Source organism: Cucurbita moschata, unplaced genomic scaffold (genome assembly GCF_002738365.1).
Source record: "Cucurbita moschata cultivar Rifu unplaced genomic scaffold, Cmos_1.0 Cmo_Scf00097, whole genome shotgun sequence".
NCBI classification, from domain to species: Eukaryota; Viridiplantae; Streptophyta; class Magnoliopsida; order Cucurbitales; family Cucurbitaceae; genus Cucurbita; species Cucurbita moschata.
In genome coordinates this window covers 230,657-251,145 of record NW_019268613.1, presented here as the reverse complement: position 1 = coordinate 251,145, position 20,489 = coordinate 230,657, and the positions used below count along the sequence as shown (strand labels likewise).

Here is a 20,489-nt window from a genome sequence, read left to right as displayed (position 1 = left end):
TGTTTGGGGACCACATAAAAGTCCTACCCATTCTGGTTTGCGTTTTTTTCTCACTATTGTTGATGATTTTACTCGATGTACTTGGGTTTTTTTAATGCAACATAAGTCAGAAGTACATCATTTGTTAATGAACTTTGTTAAATTCGTTCAAACTCAATTTCATACTATTATCAAGATAGTTCGATCAGACAATGGGACTGAGTTTCTATCTTTGCAACCATTCTTTACTTCTTGTGGTATTGAATTTCAGCACACTTGTGTCTATACTCCACAACAAAATGGAGTCGTAGAACGCAAGCATCGCCATATCCTAAATGTAGCTAGGTCTCTTCTTTTTCAGTCACAGGTTCCACTTAATTTTTGGGGAGAGTGCATTTTAACGGCTGTTTATCTTATAAATAGAACGCCATCACCATTATTATCTAACAAGACACCCTTTGAAGCACTCTACAAACGACCACCTACATTTCATCATCTTAAAGTTTTTGGTTGTAAATGTTATGCAACTATAGTACATCCTAAGCAAAAATTTGAACCTAGGGCAACTCCTTATGTTTTCGTAGGATATCCTTGTGGTCATAAAGGTTACAAGTTGTATGACATGCAATCTCACACATTCTTTATCAGCCGTGATGTCAAATTTTGTGAAGATGATTTTTCTTTTTCATCAGCTTCACAAACTTCGACATTAGCTCCTTCGACTCCTGTTGTACCACTTCATGATCCATCCTACTCAAACATCCATCCTCCACCTTCTATTCCTTCACCTCCTACTCCTCCTTCACCTCCTATTCCTTCACCTCCTACTCCTCCTTCACCTCCTATCCCTTCACCTACTACTCCGTCGTCTCCTCCACCTTCTCCAGATTCGCCCACTAATTCCAATCCTATCCCACCTGATACATCAGCTCCATTTCGACGTTCTACTCGTACTAAACAGCCTCCAGCTTGGCATAAGGATTATGAGATGTCTTCTCGAGCCAATCATTTAACCTCTAGCTCAAGTCCCGGCACTGGCACCAGGTATCCCCTTCATCATTACCTTTCATTCTCTCGTTTTTCTCCTACTCAACGTGCTTTTCTAGCTCTTATTACATCCCAGACAGAACCTAAAACCTATGACGAGGCAGTTGGCGACCCGTTATGGCAGCAGACTATGAATGATGAAATTGCAGCTTTGGAACGTAATCATACATGGTCTCTCGCTCCTCTACCACTTGGTCATAAAGCTATTGGTTGTCGTTGGGTGTACAAAATTAAATACAACTCTGATGGTTCTGTTGAACGTTATAAAGCTCGACTAGTAGCAAAGGGGTACACTCAGGTTGAAGGTATTGATTACACAGAAACATTTTCCCCTACAGCGAAACTTACTACACTTCGTTGCTTACTACACTTCGTTGCTTACTCACTGTTGCTGCTGCTCGAAAATGGTTCACCCATCAGTTGGATGTTCAAAATGCCTTTCTCCATGGTAATCTAGACGAGAAAGTTTATATGTCTTTACCACCAGGTCTTCGCCGACAGGGGGAGAATACAGTATGTCGACTCCATAAATCTCTTTATGGATTAAAACTGGCTTCTCGCAATTGGTTCTCCATATTTTCTACAACTATACAAAATGCAGGCTACACTCAGTCCAAAGCAGATTACTCTTTGTTTACTAAGAGTAAAGGTACTTCTTTCACTGCAGTTCTAATCTATGTTGATGATATTCTGTTGACAGGCAATGATCTCGAAGAAATTCAATATCTCAAGACTAGTTTACTCCAGAAATTTCTTATCAAAGATTTAGGAAATTTGAAATATTTTCTAGGCATTGAATTTTCTCGATCTAGAAAAGAAATTTTTATGTCTCAAAGGAAGTATGCTCTAGACATCCTTCAAGACACAGGTCTTACAGGAGCACGTCCAGACAAATTTCCTATGGAGCAAAATCTGAAACTTTCTTTAATTGAAGGAGAGAAGTTGAATGATCCAAGTAAATACAGACGGTTGGTTAGCAGATTAATATATTTGACCGTCACTAGGCCTGACATAGCTTATTCAGTTCGTATGCTTAGCCAATTTATGCATGAACCAAGAAAACCACATTGGGAGGCAGCTCTTCGAGTTCTGAGGTACATCAAAGGCACTCCTGGTCAAGGACTTCTACTGCCATCTGAAAACAATTTAAGATTACAGGCATATTGCGATTCTGACTGGGGTGGTTGTCGAACTTCCAGACGATCTATTTCTGGGTTCTGCATTTTCCTCGGAAATTCAATTATTTCTTGGAAGTCTAAAAAGCAGACTAATGTGTCCAGATCATCAGCAGAAGCCAAGTATCGAGCTATGGCAAATACTTGTTTAGAGTTAACTTGGTTAAGATACATTCTTCAAGACTTGAATGTTCCACTGTCCGAACCAACATTATTATATTGTGATAATCAAGCAGCATTACATATAGCAGCCAATCCAGTTTTTCATGAACGTACGAAACACATTGAAATAGATTGTCATATAGTTCGAGAAAAATTACAAGCTGGAATCATCAAACCGTGTTATGTTTCGACCAAAATGCAATTGGCAGATGTTTTTACTAAAGCTTTGGGAAGACAGCAATTTGACTTTTTGAAGGACAAGTGGGTGTGATCGACATACACTATCCAATTTGAGGGGGAGTATTAAGAGGATATTTTGCCGTGATAATTAGTTAGAATATATCTTAGATATTTAGGGAGTTGTTAGTATAGATTTGATTAACAGTATATTTTATTTATTTACCAGATTTAATTAGATATATATTTTTTCTATTTTTAGGTATTAGTTGATAGTTTGTATCCTATTTAAACGTGGTAAACCAATGAAGATCATACTTTCGATCCCAATTCTATTTCTATTTCTCATTCTTAACACCATTTGATAACTATTTTGTTTTTTTTTAATTTCAAAATTATGTGTTTTATCATTTTATATAAAAAAAAAAAAGAAAACATTTGAATTTTAAACAAAATTTCACACCAAACTAAGTTTTTAAAAAATATTTTTATTTATTTATTTTTTCTTTATTTTAGTTTTCCAAACATAGATTGATCTGGAGTGACTAGTTATCAAGACTACTTCTTTGCTGCAATTGAACAATATTTATGTTGTAAAATGGGATTAACTTCCTTTTAAGTTTATGTAGTTTCTTTTTATTGCTATGTTTACTTCTATCTCATGTTACTCCATTTGTATTTACTTCATTTTATACAAAAGTTCACCGTAATTAATAAATCCATGTGCTTAATACATTCCATACAAGAATAAACTTGTTTGTATCAGGATAAATTACAATGAATATCGAGAAAAGAAATCCCAAAAATAAGTAGAACGTTGAGAATTTCACTCAACCACACAATGTCAAAGCGTGACTGCATGGCTCACACCCAATTCTACAACAAGAATGGCATGAAACTTGCATAGATGATGCTCAAATTTCGAAGGGGAACTTCTCAACTTGAGAGATCAATGTCATTCATCACAAATCTCATTTTTACATAATAATTTGTGGGTATTTATAGTCTCCCACAAAAGAAGTTAGTGGCTGAGATTTAATCTCGATCCCCTTAAATCTCCAAAAAAAAAAAACGAAGTCAATTTGACAATTCTACCATTACAAACTTTATGAAATTAAAAATAAATAAAGTTTTATAATAACTCATGTAATGATGCTTGCAACTTCATTTGCTCCTTCAACTGTGTAAATATTCACTTCTGAAGCTCCAAATGGTCCTTTCTCAATCTAATAAGCTTGTAACACATGAAATAATAGTTGAACCGAGTCTATCCAATTTTGTAGATGAAGAATGAATGCTTGTTGAATCTTCTTGGCCTTAGATCGTGTAATAAGTCCAGTTGGAACATTTGGAACACCGTGATCCTTATCATCTTCCCCCTCTTCAAAAGGATTTGTCCTCGAATCAGAAAATCATCACCTACATTAAAATGACTCAAGTCAGCAACGTTGAAAGTAGAATGTGCTGAAAATTCTCCTGGAAGATCATTTTGTATGCATTGTTATTAATTCTTTCAAAGACTTGATAAGGGTCATCCCCTCTTGGATGTAACTTTGTCTTCCTTTGAGATGGGAATCACTCCTTGCGAAAATGTATCCAAACCCAGTTACTAGTTTGAAAAATGATTTCATTTCGTCCTTTGTTAATTCTTGAAGCAACATTGAAATTTTGTTTCTCAATTGTCTCCTTCCCCTCTTTATGAAATGTTTTGATCCCATTTGCCTTACTTGTGGTTGCTTTACTCACAAAAATATTAGAATGAATAGAAAGCAAATCAAGACGCGCAAGTGGATTAAATGTGTAAGCAACTTCAAAAAGAGAACAATGAATGGCAAACATTCGTCCCAAGACTTAATATTCTTACAAATAATAGCCCTAAGCAATGCTCCTAATGTTCTATTAACCTTTGCTCATTAATCTGAAGATGACATGTAGTTGAAAACAATAATTTGTTACCCAATTTATGTCTTAATATTCTTATAAATAATAGCCCTAAGCAATGCTGATGATATTTTATTCACGACCTCAGTTTGCTCATGAGTCTGAAGATGACATGCACTTGAAAACAATAATTTGAATTTATCCACCATACTTTCCAAAAGTGACTTAAAAATTTAACATCCCTATCATTTTTTGTGTGCATCAAACATTGGCAACATTGACTACAAAACTTATAAACATCGTGCTTCATGACAAAGGTCATATGGATCGTGATGAACATTTTCTCCCATATCTTGGTTTTGCTAACTAAAGTTTTCCAATAACTCCCAAACTTCATTACCTTATACAACCTCTTGAGATAAGGATTCATATAACATTTCATAAAATAAGATCTACGGATGAATTTCATAGCAGTTGAAGGTCATCTAGGTCATGAACCGAAGGTAAATTACCTTAGGGGCATTATGGTCATTTTACACCGTTTCTTGGTTTACCTACTTATCCTTATCCAATGACCACAAAATTTCATATCTAACCTCACCATAATATAATATGCTCAGTATTAAAGTTTGATATGCAGCGGAGCTCATTAGTGGGTTATTTTAACGTTACTTAAATCTCGAGCTATTTGATCGGTTCAGGGTCTTAACTCACGGTTCTTTGGGTTTTTCTTTCATATATCCTTAATTCATACTTGGTTTGGGGTTCATATTAAAATCCAAGAAATTTCTACAAGTATTTCTTAACAAAAAGTCCAAGGTGGCTACTTGCCTCGTCGTCGACGTTTGGGACGTCCATTCTTGAGCTTCCAGTATCTGAATTACTTCAAATTTCCTTCCACGTACTCCTTATTGTGTCTAGTTTCTGAAACCATAAGATTTTCTATGAGAATCGGTCTGGAATGGGGTTAAAATTGAGAAAACCCGAGAAAAGGTCAAATTTTGAGTTGACTTGGACAGTTCGGTTGAACTGGTCATATCATCGTTTTCTTCCTCTAAACAGGAAGAAGATGCGCATTTTTCGTGTTGCCGCCATTTGAAACTCGGCTTGTACAGCCACATTTACAGCGTTTCTCTCCTCGATTTCTTTGTGAAACTTAAAGATGGGTATTACAATGAAGGGCTAGGGATTTGATTTGATACCTTCTCATGGATCGTAGCCTAAGATATTCACTTCCAAAGTTCATCCAAAATCTGATTTATCGCTGGAGATAAAACAAAGGATTTCTTATTGGGTAGTCGATTCTAGGGGTTTCAAGGCCCTATTTCTTCATTGAACCTCTTCCATATCATTTCTTCAGGCTAAAGGAATTGGTTTGGAGGAACATCTTTGAGTGTAAGACCTTAATTTCAAAATATCGTTCTCGGTATGTCGGTATGCAACCCACTCGAAACGCCAGATTTTCGATCTCTTGGGTAGCTTGTTCTACGATGTTTCAATACTTGGGCATGTACTTGGAAACCTCCTATTTGCCAATACAAATGTTGGCCGACTTCCACACCAGATATATCGTATAACCCTTTTTGTGCTCTTGATTCCTTCATCAAGTTTACTCAACTTTTTCCTCTGAAGCTAGAGGAATCCTTAATTTGAAGGAAAAAATATCGTGGATAGGAATTCGACTCTTATCCCCAATTTAATTTTGAAACCTATTTCCTTCAATTCAACACGCTCTCGAGGTTATTTCTCTTCGTGGTCTTCTATGGAAACCATTCCTTGGAGGTGCAAAAACTGATTGGAATCATTCTTGCTCGACGAATCATCATGTATCCTTGGATTCGATTTTCAAGTTTTTCTTGAAGTTCTTCAATGGCTGATTGAAATGGGGGAATGGTTTCTAGGCACTTTCAGCACTCTATTCCTTCAAAGAACTTGTGAGTAATCTTGTTGAGAAACGGTAGGAATAAGTTTGAAGAGAAATGGTGGAGGATTGCTCTCAAATTTGGAAGAAATCTAAGAGTAGGAGACCCATAATCTAAACGTTTATTGTCTTCGATTGGGGGATCAACCTTTCTTGATTCTTATTCTGTATTGTTGCTCCTACTTCAGACTTTATAAGAGGAGCTTAAACCGACATTGAGAGCTCCAGATTCTTCGTTATTTAGAAGCTTGAAGAGAAATGGTGGAGGATTGCTCTCGAATTTTGAAGAAATCTGAGAGTAAGAGACCCACAATCTAAACATTTATTGCCTTCGATTGGGGGATCGACCTTTCTCGATTCTTATTCCGTATTGTTGCTCCTACTTCCGACTTTATAGGAGGAGCTTAAACCGACATTGAGAGCTCCAGAATCTTCGTTATTTAGAGATCGAACTTTCTAGATAATTTTTTGGGGATATCAACTCTGATCATATCCTTACCCACCTTGGCTTTGAATACTAGTTGTTGGATGTGATGATCTGTGCGTGTTCGTTCTAGATCATATCAAATTTTGGAGGAGGTACGACGGTTGAAATTTGAGTTCGAAGGATTTTGCTCGGATGGTCACGGTAGATGCTCTGATTCTAATTAGAGTGACATTTCTGTAATTATCCATTCTTCTAAGGGTATTTTGGTAATTTGCCACTTTTTGAATATTTTATTATTATTTTTCTCGAAAAATCCATAAATTTTCTACAAATTCCTCATCACTTTTTGATCATTTTTCGCTTATTTTGAATCTTGAGATTCCTTCTAGATAAGGAATTACAAATCCGGAAAGATTCTTGATAATTGATAAAATGACTTTTTTTGCCCTTTTGATTTACTTTTTCCTTTCCAATCCTTTTAAAAGGCTTTTAACTCCTTGAAATCACTTGTTAGGGTACACGAGTGACTTGACTAAGTCCTTTGTTCATGCTTAATCCTTTAATTTTTTTTTCTTTCTATCCTTTGGGTCTTTCATGAGCGGCTTATTCTTATGGAAGATAATTTCCTTCATTTTTGGGGTGTTACATATACATACTCGTTACAAACACAAAATAAGAAGCAGACTGAAAAGAAGAACAAAAAATACTAGATTAAAAACAGAGCTTAGTCCTTGGCCCACACTCCAAAGTCCGCTCTCATCCACGACCAACTCTTAGTTACTTGAAAAAAAACAATAAACATGGAGTGAGTAAAACTTAGTAAGTAGCCACTAGTAGGTTCTTAATCGCGATCTTAAGCTAAGATATTACTTCTTGTTATGTTTTCAGGATCTTAGAACTTAGAGGTCATCGTGTCATGTATCATATACTGATCCTTCAAATTTCTCCCCATGAACACATGAGTGGTGTCGTCATAATCATGTAATCCTACTGGTAAATCGTTGTGCAGGACATCTCGTTTAGCTGATGGGAAAGGTAGGCCTATCATAACATCCAGCTCATGATACATATTGCAGGACATCCTACCTAAAGAGGAATAGGGGCCTTTTAGTACACATCGTAATGCAGATAATGGTATTCACATAGTTCTAGGTACCTAGCAACTTATTTAGCATGTTATTCACATAGTTCTAGGTACTTGGTACATGGATTATTGATGAACCTAAGTTTATACATAATGTCATGGGTTAGACTTTAGGAGTTAAGGTTTTAGCTTAGGAAAACATTAGAGGGTAACCTAACGTGGACTAATTCGTGTGAAAACCTACTAGCACATTGAGGACCTCTTTCCTTCGCTAAACTTTTGGGTAAACTTATTTAGAAGGTGCAGGAACAAGTTTGGGAATGAATAGTGGACTATAGTTCTGAATTCGAGGTAAACCCATGAACACGATACCCCAAAACAAAAAACTTGCATCTCTCGATTGGGTACTCGATTAAGCTTGCTTCTTGCCGCTAATAGTCTACCCTAATTCATAATTTATAGACGGATTTTCCACTACCATTGAAACGTCTAGAATTTCTATAATTTCATTCTTGATTCTTCTGAATCTTCTGCCAGAAAAGTCTTCTCCGATCGGAGCCTTCCTTTTTTAAGCACCTTGTAATTCTTATTCTATAAAAAATTTAATGATTCGTAAAGTTTATAAAAATTAGAAAAAGTACCATTTTCTCAATGTTTTTTCAATTATACTTGTTCTTTGCTTCTAAATACAACCTAGTAGGGATTATACACGGTCTCTTATTGGAGACCTTGAGTGTTGCAAATTCTCCTCTCCTTTGAAAACTTTCGGTCATCGAAAGTGCTTATTCTAAAATAGGTTAGGGTACAAGGTTTTTCTTTGCCTTTTTTTTCCCAAGTGGCTTCTTCTACTTATGATTCTTCCATAGGACCTTAACAAGAGAGATTTCCTTGTTTCTGAATCCTTTGACTTTCTTGTCTATTATTTGAATTGGGTCTTCTTTATACGTTAGGTCATCTCTCAAGAAGAGAGTTTCATGAGCCAGTACGTGCGAATGATCTTGGGTATACTTCTGTAGTATGGATACATGAAAGATATTATGTACTGCAGACAAGTTTGGGCATTGCCCGATTCTATAGGCCACAGATCCAATCCTTTTTAATATCTCAAAGGGACGGATAAACCTAGGGCTTAGCTTCCCCTTTTTACCCTACCTGAGCACCTCTCTCATGGGGTGCTACCTTTAGGAATATATGATCCCCTACCTACAATTCCATGTCCTTGCGCCTTAGGTCTGCATAACTTTTCTCTTGGCATTGTGCGGTTTGTATCCTAGCTTTAATCTTCTAGACTGCGGCGTTGGTAATTTGCACCAGCTCTGGTCCAATAGTTGTCGTTTGCCCCCTTCTTCCCCAAAAGATAGGGGATCGAAATCTTCGTCCATAAAGAACCTTGTATGTGGCCATTTGTATGGTGACTTGGCAAGTATTAATATAAGCGAATTTCCTAAGGGGTAAGTACTTATCCCAGCTTCCTGCAAAATCCATCACATATACCATCAACATGTCTTCCAATATTTGCTTGAGCATTTCTGTTTGACCATCTGTTTATGGGTGGAATGTCATACTATAACCGCTACCCAATGCCTTTTGTTGAATTTTCCAGAAGCGAGATTTAAATCTGGCATCTCGGTCTAATACTATTGCCTTTTGTTGAATTTCCAGAAGTGTACCCAATACCTTTACTGATGAATATTCATTTTTAATGTTAGCAAGAGTAGCTCAATTAGGAGATTGTTCGATTGAAGATTTGAAGGTCACACGTGTTTTATCCACGTTCAACACACCTAATACAAGTTTATTACCTGACTATACAATCTAAAAACATAACTTGCTTATTCAATCTAAAATTAGTGATTATTTCTTTTTTAAACATAATGAATTAGCGGAAATACCTTGACTTATGAATTTTTATTTTTAATATTAGCGGGGATAGCTCCGTTGGGAGAGCGTCACCGCACCTGATTCTAGTTGCATAACCCGACTATTCAATCTGAAATTAGTCATTGTTCCTTTCTGAAATCTCAATGAATTATCGAAAATGCCTAACGTGTTCTAGTTCACCGCACCTTATACAAGTTGGATAACTTGAATATCTTATTAAAAATTAGTGATTATTTCTATTTAAAATTTCAATGAAGTAGCGAAAATATCTTTACTGATGAATTTTAATTTTTAACGTTAGTGTGGATAGCTCAGTTGAGAGAGAGCGTTAGATTTAAGATTTGAAGGTCTTGTGTTTGATCCACGTTCACCACACATGGTTCATGTTGCACAATTTGACTATTCAATAAAAAATTAGTCATTATTTCTTTTTAAAATCTCAATGAATCAGCGAAAATATCTTTACTGATGAATTTTATTTCTAATGATTGAGATGAGCACGTGTTCGATCCACGTTCACTGCACTTGGTTCACCTTGCATACCTAATTCAAGTTGACTAAGTTGCATAACCTAAATTTCAATGAATTAGCATAAGTAATTTTACTGATCAATTTTCATTTTAATGTTAGCGTGGATAGCTGAAGTGGGTGGATTCCTAATTCTTTATTTGACTATAAATGCTCTATAAGATATTTAGTAAAATGACTCATTTTATTGCATGGAACAATAAAATTGATGTTCCCGTAGAATCGTCAATACATTCTACTTTCAATGTTGCTAAGTTGAGTCCTTTTGATGTAGGTGATCATTTTTCTGATTCGAGGACGAATCTTGAAGAGGGGGATGATGATAAGAATCACAGTGTACATTCTACTTTCAATATTGCTGAGTTGTGTGCTTTTGATGTAGGTGATGATTTTTCTGATTCGAGGACGAATCCTTTTGAAGAGGGGGATGATGATAAGAATCACGGTGTTCCAACTAGACCTATTACACAACCCAAGGCCAAGAAGATTCAACAAGCATTCATACTTCATCTACAAAATTGGATAGGCTAGGTTCAACCATCATTTCATGTGTTACAAGCTGGTTCGTTTGAGTCAAGACCATTTGGAGATTCAAAAGTAAATATTTTCACGGTTGAAGTAGTGGATGAAGTTGTAAGCATCATTTCATGAGTGGTTAGAAAACTTTATTTATTATTTTAATTTCATAAAGTTTGTAATGCTCAAATTAAATTCGTCTTTTGTGGAGATTTAAAAGGATCGAGATTAAATCATGAACACTAACTTCTTTTGTTGGGAGTATAAATACACACAAATTATTATGTAAAAGCATATTTGTGATCAATGAAATTGATCTCTCAAGTTGAGACGATCCCCCTTATAGAAATCTGAGCATATCTTTGTCATTTCTAAGTTTCATGCAATTCTTATAGTAGATTGCATCTGAATCATTCAATCAAGCCTTGATCAAGTTCTATTGCGAAGTGACTCAATTTAGAAAAAGGTTCCAAATCTTGTTTCTCAATCTTGGATCTCATTATCTAATCCAAGCTTGATCTCTTGGTTGATCCAAATTTTGTATAAGGAGGTGTTAATTTCTTTAATACAAGGGTTCTTGCTTCTACAAAAGCTTGGCTCGTTGGGCTGAAGATTATGGTTGGTCTATCATCCTTCAACGGGATCTTCTATCCCCATGACTTGCTCTGATGCGGTCGTTCTTCTAATGCCGATGACACGTCCAGTTGTCGAGATTGGTAATGTGAGTTTGTAACCCATCCATTGAGGTTCTTGGAATGATTCTATAGCTTATCATTTCCATGTTGGGAGTTGGATCATGGGTCTTGAGCGAAGGAATCCTTGATTTACCGCCCTTGGAGTGGAAAGAAGTGTCATAAGGCTAATTTTTTTTTCAATTTTTTTCAATTTTATTGATTTTTTTTAGTGATTTTATTTGATTTTATTTCAATTTTGTCAAACTCACTCAAGTGCTCATCTCAATCATTTCAATCTTGTTGGCGTTCAATAAGAGAGACCTTGGAAATAACCTGCAACTATTCAACTGGATTATCACATTAACAATTTGAATCAAATAAAGTGACATTAACCATTTGAATCACTTCAACCCCACTTGTTGAACTTGACCAAATCTCTATAACATAAAAGAAACAAAGGTACAAAGTAACACAAACAAAGGTACAAAGTAACACTAACAAAGGTACAAAGTTTATAAAAGTCTTTTTAATCTAAAATTCCATCGAACTTGACCATTATAGTGCCTCTCAAACATAGGTAAAGTTTAAATTCGAGTCTCCTTGTCAAACTCACTCGGGTGCTAACCTCAACCATGATGGCGTTCAACAAGAGAGACCTTGAAAATAGCCGGATTATCGCATTAACCATTTGAATCACCTCAACCCCACTTGTTGAAATTGAAACAAATATCTATTGCATAACACTAATATAGGTATGATGTTCATAAAAGTCTTTTTAATCTAAGATACTGTTGAACTGGACCATTAAAGTGCCTCTCAAAATGAGGTAAAGTTTAAATATAATTGGTGACAAAAGATGAAACTATAAAATAAAAAGAAATAAGAAAATAATATTCAATTTCAGAGAATCAAACCAGAATCTCCTAAGTGAAAGCCAAATATCAAAACCCTTGGACAACAATGAATTTTTGGTGTAGTTGTCCTAAAGTCTTTTGTCTAATCACTGAAGAGTTTTACTATGATTTTTTGGGTAATGTATAACTCTTCGACACGTCCTTTCATGTGTGTGATAGAGTTCTCAGAATTACCGCGACGTTTCGAGCTGTTCGATCGTGTGGCTCTTTCTTCAAAAGGGTCAACATCAAACGTCAGGTCTTTGATTGGCAACTCATCCAGAGGAGCGTCGATTGCATCGATTCCATCAACAGTCTTCCCATGAGTTTATGGTGCATGACCCATTTTTTATACCATTCACCTTCGAGCGCCACCATAGTTTTGCATCGTCCATGAGATGCATTGCAACCAACGTAACACTTAGATCCTATGAGCAAGTTCTAGTAACCTTTAAGTATTGTTCTACGTCAAAAATAAAGCTTTTTAATTCCTTAGCATCCCGGTTTCCATTTAAGGGGTTATGTTCTTGGATTTTAAGCTTGTTAACCCCACATGAACTTGGCTTGAGGTGTGGTTGTCTACAGCCCAACTTGTCAAACTCACTCGAGTGCTCATCTGAACCATGATGTCGTTCAACAAGAGAGACCTCGAAAATGACTGGATATCGCATTAACCATTTGAATCACATGCTCATCTCAACCATGACGTCGTTCAGCAAGAGAAACCTCGAAAACGACTGGATTATCGCATTAACCATTTGAATCACCTGCTCATCTTAACCATGATGTCGTTCAACAAGAGAGACCTCGAAAACAACTGGATTATCGCATTAACCATTAGAAATTGAACAAAATATCTATAACATAACTCTAACAAAGGTACGAAGTTCATAAAAGTCTTTTTAGTCTAAGATAGAAACTGTAAAATAAAATAAAATAAAAAAATAATATTCCATTGCCGAGAATCAAACCCGAGTCTCCTGGGTGAAAGCCAAATATCCTGACCACTAGACAACAATGGATTTTTGGTGTAGATGTCCTGAGTCTTTTATCAGATCGCTGAAGAGTTTTAGCATGATCTTTTGCTTAATGTCTAACTCTTCGACATGTCCTTCCCTGTGTGTGTTAGAGTTTTCATGGCTACCGCGACGTTTCGAGCTGTTCGATTGTGTGGTTCTTTCTTCAAAAGAGTCAATATCAAATGTTAGGTCTTTGATTGGCAACCCATCCAGGGGAGCGACGATTGCATCGATTCCAACAACGATCTTCCCATGAGTTTATGGTGCATGACCCATTTTTTATACCTTCACCTTCAAGCACTATCATAGTTTTGCATCGTCCATGAGATGCATTGCGGCTAACGTAACTCTTAGGTAGTATGAGAAAGTTCCTGTAGCCCTCAACTCTGAGGTCGTATGATAGAGTTCTTAGAGCTACCGAGACATTTCGAGGTGTTCGATCGTGTGGCTTTTTCTTCAAAAGAGACAACATCAAACGTCAGGTCTTGAATTGGCAACCCATCAAGGGGAGAGTTGATTGCATCGATTCCATCAACGGTCTTTCCATGAGTTTATGGTGCATGACCCATTTTTTATATCATCCACCTTCGAGCGCCGCCACCGTCCATGAGATGCATTGTGGCCAACGTAACTCTTAGGTCCTATGAGCAAGTTCCTATAACCTTCAAGTATTGTTCTACGTCAAAAATAAAGTTTTTTTAATTCCTTAGCATCCTGGTTCCCATTTAAGGGTTTGTGTTTTTGGATTTTCAAATAGTTAAGCCAACCATGAGCTTTGCTTGGGGTGTGGTTCTCTACGACCCTCCTTGTCAAACTCACTCTAGTGCTCATCTCAGTCATCTCAGCCATGATGGCGTTCAACAAAAGAGACCTTGAAAATGATCGAATTACCATTTGAATGACCTCAACCTCACTTTTTGAAATTGAACCAAATATCTAGGACATAACACTATTAAAGGTTCAAAGTTCATGAAAAGTCTTTTTAATCTAAGATACTATTGAACTTGACCATTATAGTGCCTCTCAAACCAAGTTCATAAAAGTCTTTTGAATTTAAGATACTATTGAACTCATCCATTATAGTGCTTCTCAAACCTAGGCAAAGTTTAAATATAATTGGTGACAAAAGATGAAACTATAAAATAAAATAAATACGAAAATAAAATTTCATTATCGAGAATCAAACTCGGGTCTCCTCGATGAAAGCCAGATCTTCTATGTAATGTCTAACTCTTCGACACGTTTTTTTATGTGTGTGATAGAGTTCTCAGAGATACCGCCACGTTTCTTGTTGTTCGATCAGTGGCTCTTTCTTCAAAAGAGTCAACATCAAACATTAGGTCTTTGATTGGAAACCCATACAGGGGAGCATCGATTGCTTCAATTCCATCAATGGTCTTCCCATAATTTTTTGGTGCATGACCAGTTTTTTATACAATTCACCTTCAAGCGCCACCATAGTTTTGTATCGTCCATGAGATGCATTGTGGGCCAATGTAACTCTTCACGAAAATAAGTCTTATTGACCCAAGGGCAGTTCTCATAATGAAACGTGACGCATCAAAAATCAAATATGGAGGTATCTAAAATTGTTAAAGAGGACAGAGAATCAATTATCATATTTCATTCAAAAGCCTCCAATAATACCATACAAATTACAAAATTGTAAAAAAAGAAAAAAAAGAAAAAAAAAAAGTACTATTTCCATTGTACTATGTTTACAAAAATTTTAAAGAAAATTTAATTAACAAAACAATTAAAATCTATTGAGAGTCAAATTTAGTTTTAGAAAAAGAAAGGGAATAATCTTGTTTCAAACAAAAAAAAAAAATTTTGTTAGATAGAAGTAAATTTTGTTGTGGTTTGATTTTAAAATTCTACCTATAAAAGAAGTTGAAAACACCTTGGGAGATTACCCATGGGAGAGTTTCTAACAAATCCAACCAATCATTTGCACGGACTCAAAAGTTCAATTACCCATAAAAGAAGATGAAAACACCTTGTGAAAGTCTATAAAGATACTACGATCTCTAGCTTTGCAAAATCCAGCGTTGTTGGCGCTTATCAAAATCGCTGCCAAAATAAAGTTTAACGAGTGGTTCGATGGTGTAGTGGTTAGCACTTTCGACTTTGAATCTAATGACCTGTGTTTAATTCCCGATAGGTAATCCACACATTTATACAAAATTGGGCCATAGCCGATTCGGTAGGGTCACTTTTAGACCGATAATCTATAGAAGGGGTCAATAAGGTTGAGATCATACAAAATGGGACCATAGCTCAATGTTAGAGCATTTGATTGCAGATCAAGAGGTCACCAATTCGAACCTAGTTGGGCCCTTCTATCTTGGATAGAAATTTGTTACACTTTTTGGGCCGACACTATGTCTAAGGGGTCACCAAGGTTAAAATCCTACAAAATGGATCCATGACTTAGTGGTAAAGAATTTGACCGGTCACCTGTTTGAACTTGGTTGGGCCCTTTTATTTTAAACAGACACTTTTTACACTTTTAGATTGACACTCTGTAGGAGGGGTCACTAAGGTTGAAATCATGCAACATGGGTCCATAGTTTAGTGGTAAAGCATTTGACTATAGATCAAGAGATCACCCGTTTTAAAGCCAACAAACCAAAGGGCAATTTTAGAGGTCACCAGAATCTGGTTGGGCAAAAAGAAATAAGAATAATTCCTTTTTATTATATATATATATATTTATTTCAAACATATCTCCATCTTGTAAAGCCAATAAACCAAAGGAGGGCAATTTTAGAAGTCACCTCTGGTTGGGCAAAAAGAAATAAGAATAATTCTTTTTTTTTTTTTATATATATATATATATATTTCAAACATAGAAAACTTCATGTCTCCATCTTGTAAAGCCAATAAACCAAAGGGCAATTTTACCCTCATTTGTGTTTGTGCTGTTTCATAAGTGATCGATGGATGTTGACTTTGATCAATTCCTCCTATTTTTTTTTCTATATTTTGAAATTATTTTAAGCACTTTTCTCTGGTACTCCTTATAATTTTACCTTTTAAGGTTGTAAATATTTGTACACCGGTGACTATTATGATTATTAGTCAACTGAGTCAAGTGGAAATAAATTTTGAAGATGAAATTAAAGTATTAATTTTGATGTCATATTTACCTGAGTTTTGGGATATTGTTATTAATGAGATTCAATCTAATGCCATTAGTAATTCACAATAATAATATTCAAAATACTTGACAAAAAAGAAGGGTCAACATTGAAACAAATAAATATTTTTGTCCTCTCCTATATCAAATCACTCATTTGAAATTCTTTAATATTAAACCTGAAGTCTTACATCTTTTATAGAGAAAAGTTCCTTAAATAGAAGTCTTATGAGATACTTCTAAGCATTTAGAGATAAACTAGACACAAAGCTAAACATTCTTAAAAAAAATTAGGGTTAAACTTTTAAGTTAATGTAATTTAAGAAACTTATGATTTTTATATTATCAAGAGTTTAATTGAGCTAGGTCGATTCAATCTAGTGGACCCAAGAATTGAACCGAACCAAACAACCTAGTTAGTAACATGATTTAGTGGAAGCATTTTCATGCAAAGCAGATGCAATAATGGAGGGTTTGAAATAATATAGTTTTCACCCCTTGTTTCTCGAGTGAATATTAAAATAATATAGTTTTCATGTTAAGTTTTGCACGAAAGAAAGAAAGACTGGGATCTAAAGTATTATTTCAATTTGTTTGTAATATACAACAATATATATATTAACTATAAGAAATATATAAAATTACATGTTTTCCAAGAGCTTCAAGCAACACTGGAGGGTTACTTCTGCAACCACTCTAAAGGTGCTCAAGATCACAACGAGTTAGATAAAACAGCTCTAGAACTTTAAATCCAATAACTTGAGTTTGACTCGTGATAGGATCTCTCTTCTTGTGGAATCTGCATAAAATAGGAAAACCATTCCAAAATAAATTTTTATAAGGGGTTCTATGGTGTAGTGGTTAGCACTTTGGACTTTGAATCCAACGACCTGGGTTCAACTCTTGGTAGGACCTTTATGAATGACAACACAAGACAATTGGTGTTACCTAGCATTCGATGCGATAAAATCATTTGAACCCATAATAACTAGCATGAGTTTTAGGTTCCGAACTTGCTCCAACCAATTTGAAATCTTGAATTGCGGTACTGAAGTGAGATAATGATTACTTGTTAAGCATGATGTTTGCATTAACCTAGGTGTTTTCTTGGATACCACTTTAGTTATCCTAGGATGGATCGTGGTGATGAGCATTTTCTCCCATATCTTGAATTCGCTAACTAAAGTTTTCCAATAACTCCCAAACTTCATTACCTTATATAACCTCTCGGGATAAGGATTCATACAACATTTTATAAAATAAGATCTGATCCTAGCAACCATGGATTACTTGATTACTTCCGGCATGGATCCTAGCAACTTGTTAAGCATGATGTTTGCATTAACCTAGGTGTTTTCTTGGATACCACTTTAGTTATCCTAGGAGGTAAAGTTATATGGATCGTGGTGATGAGCATTTTCTCCCATATCTTGGTTTCGCTTACTAAAGTTTTCCAATAACTCCCAAATGTCATTACCTTATATAACCTCTCGGGATAAGGATTCATACAACATTTTATAAAATAAGATCTATTGAGAAAACCCAAGAAAAGGTCAAATTTGGAGTTGACTTGGACAGTTTAGTTGAACTGGCCGTATCATCGTTTTCTTCCTCTGAACAGGAAGAAGATGCGCATTTTTCGCTTCGCCGCCATCTGAAACTCGGCCTGTACAGTCACATTTACAGCGTTTCTCTCCTCGATTTCTTCATGAAACTTAAAGATGGATGTTACAAGAAAGGGCTAGGGATTTATTTGATAACTTCTCGTGGATCATAGCCTAAGATATTTGCTACTAAAGTTCATCCAAAATCTGATTTATCGCTGGAGATAAAACAAAGGATTTCTTATTGGGTAGCCTATTCTAGGGGTTTCAAGGCTCTATTTCTTCATTGAACCTCTTCCATATCCTATCTTCAAGCTAAAGGAATTGGTTTGGAGGAACGTCTTTGAGTGTAGGACCTTAATTTCCAGAAATCGTTCTCGATATGCAACTCACTCGAAATGCCAGATTTTCGATCTCGTGGGTAGCTTATTCTACGATGTTTCAGCTCTCGATTCCTTCATCAAGTTTACTCAACTTCTTCCTCTGAAGCTAGACGAATCCTTAATTGAAGGAAAAGAGATCGTAGATAGGAATTTTGACTCTTATCCCCAATTTAATTTCGAAACCTATTTCCTTCAATTTGGCACGCTCTCGAGGTTGTTTTTCTTCGTGGTCTTCTATGGAAGCATTCCTTGGAGGTGCAGAAACTGATTGAAATCATTCTTGCTCGACGAGTCATCATGTATCCTCGGATTAGATTTTAAAGTTTTTCTTGAAGTTCTTCAATGGCGGATTGAATTGGGGGAATGGTTTCTGAGTACTTTCAACACTCTATTCCTTCATAGAACTTGTGGGTAATCTTGTTGAGAAACTGTAGGAATAAGTTTGAAGAGAAATGGTGGAGGATTGCTCTTGAATTTGGAAGAAATCTGAGAGTAGGAGACCCAAAATCTAAACGCTTATTGCCTTTGGTTTGGGGCTCGACCTTTCTAGATTCTTATTCCGTATTGTTGCTCCTACTTCCGACTTTATAGGAGAAGCTTAAAACGATAGTGAGAGCTCCAGATTCTTCGTTATTTAGAAGTTTGATGAGAAATGGTGGAGGATTGCTCTCGAATTTTGAAGAAATCTGGGAGTAGGAGACCCACAATCTAAACGCTTATTGCCTTCAATTGCGGGATCGACCTTTCTCGATTCTTATTCCATATTGTTGCTCCTACTTTCGACTTTATAGGACTTAAACCGACATCGAGAGCTCCAGAATATTCATTATTTAGAGATCGAACTTTTTGGATAATTTTTTGGAGATATCAACTCTGATCATAGCGTTACCGACCTTGGCTTTGAATACTAGTCGTTGGATGTGATGATCCGTGCATGTTCGTTCTAGATCATATCAATTTTTGGAGGAGATCCGACGCTTGAGATTCGAGTTCGAAAGATTTTGCTCGGATGGTGACGGTAGATGCTCTGATTCTAATTAGAGTGGCATTTCTGTAATTATCCATTCTTCTAGGGGTATTTTGGTAATTTGCCACTTTTTAAATATTTTATTATTATTTTTCCCGAAAAATCCATAATTTTTCTACCGATTTCTCATGGCTTTCTTTTATTTTTTTTATTTAATTTATTTATTTTTTTATTAGATATATCATTTTTCCCTTTTTTTTGAATCTTGAGATTCCTTCTAGATAAGGAATTACAAATCCGGAAAGATTCTTGATAATTGATAAAATGACTTTTTTGCCCTTTTAATTTACTTTTTCATTTCCAATCCTTTTCAAAAGGCCTTTTAACTCCTTGAAATCACTTGTTAGGGTACATGAGTGACTTGACTAAGTCCTTTGTTCTTGGTTAATCCTTTAATTTTTTTCCTTTCTTTCCTTTGGGTCTTTCATGAGTGGCTTATTCTTATGGGAGATAATTTCCTTCATTTTTGGGGTGTTACGTATACATACTCGTTACAAACACAAAATAAGAAGCAGACTCAAAAGAAGAACAAAAAATACTAGATTAAAAGAAGAGGTTAGTCCATGGCCCACACTCCAAAGTCCGCTCTCATCCACGACCAACTCTTAGTTACTTGAAAAAAAATGATAAACATTGAGTGAGTAAAACTTAGTAAGTAGCCTACTAGTAGGTTCTTAGTCACGACCTTAAGCTAGGATATTACTTCTTGTTATGTTTTAAGGATCTTATACTGATCTTGAAAACGTTCCCCTAAAATAACCTTCAATTTTCTCCCCATCTATTTTTTTTAAACACTTTTGAAAGTTAAAAAGTAGTTTTGAAGCTTTTTTTTTTTTTTTGAAAATTCAACCGTATTTTTTTTAAAAAAAAATTATGAGTATTTTTTTTAGATAAAGTGCAAAGTTCAATGGTATTTTTATTAATTTAGATTATAATTTAAAAAAAAATACAAATTTTTGGTGATTAAGT

At 35.5% G+C, this 20,489-nt stretch overlaps 1 non-coding gene across 1 annotated transcript; it reads left to right on the top strand.

Moving 5' to 3' along the window:
* The first annotated feature begins 17,349 nt into the window (after positions 1-17,349).
* TRNAQ-UUG lies at positions 17,350-17,421 on the top strand. The gene has a single exon. It is a non-coding gene; the product is annotated as a tRNA-Gln (tRNA).
* Positions 17,422-20,489: the final 3,068 nt, after the last annotated feature.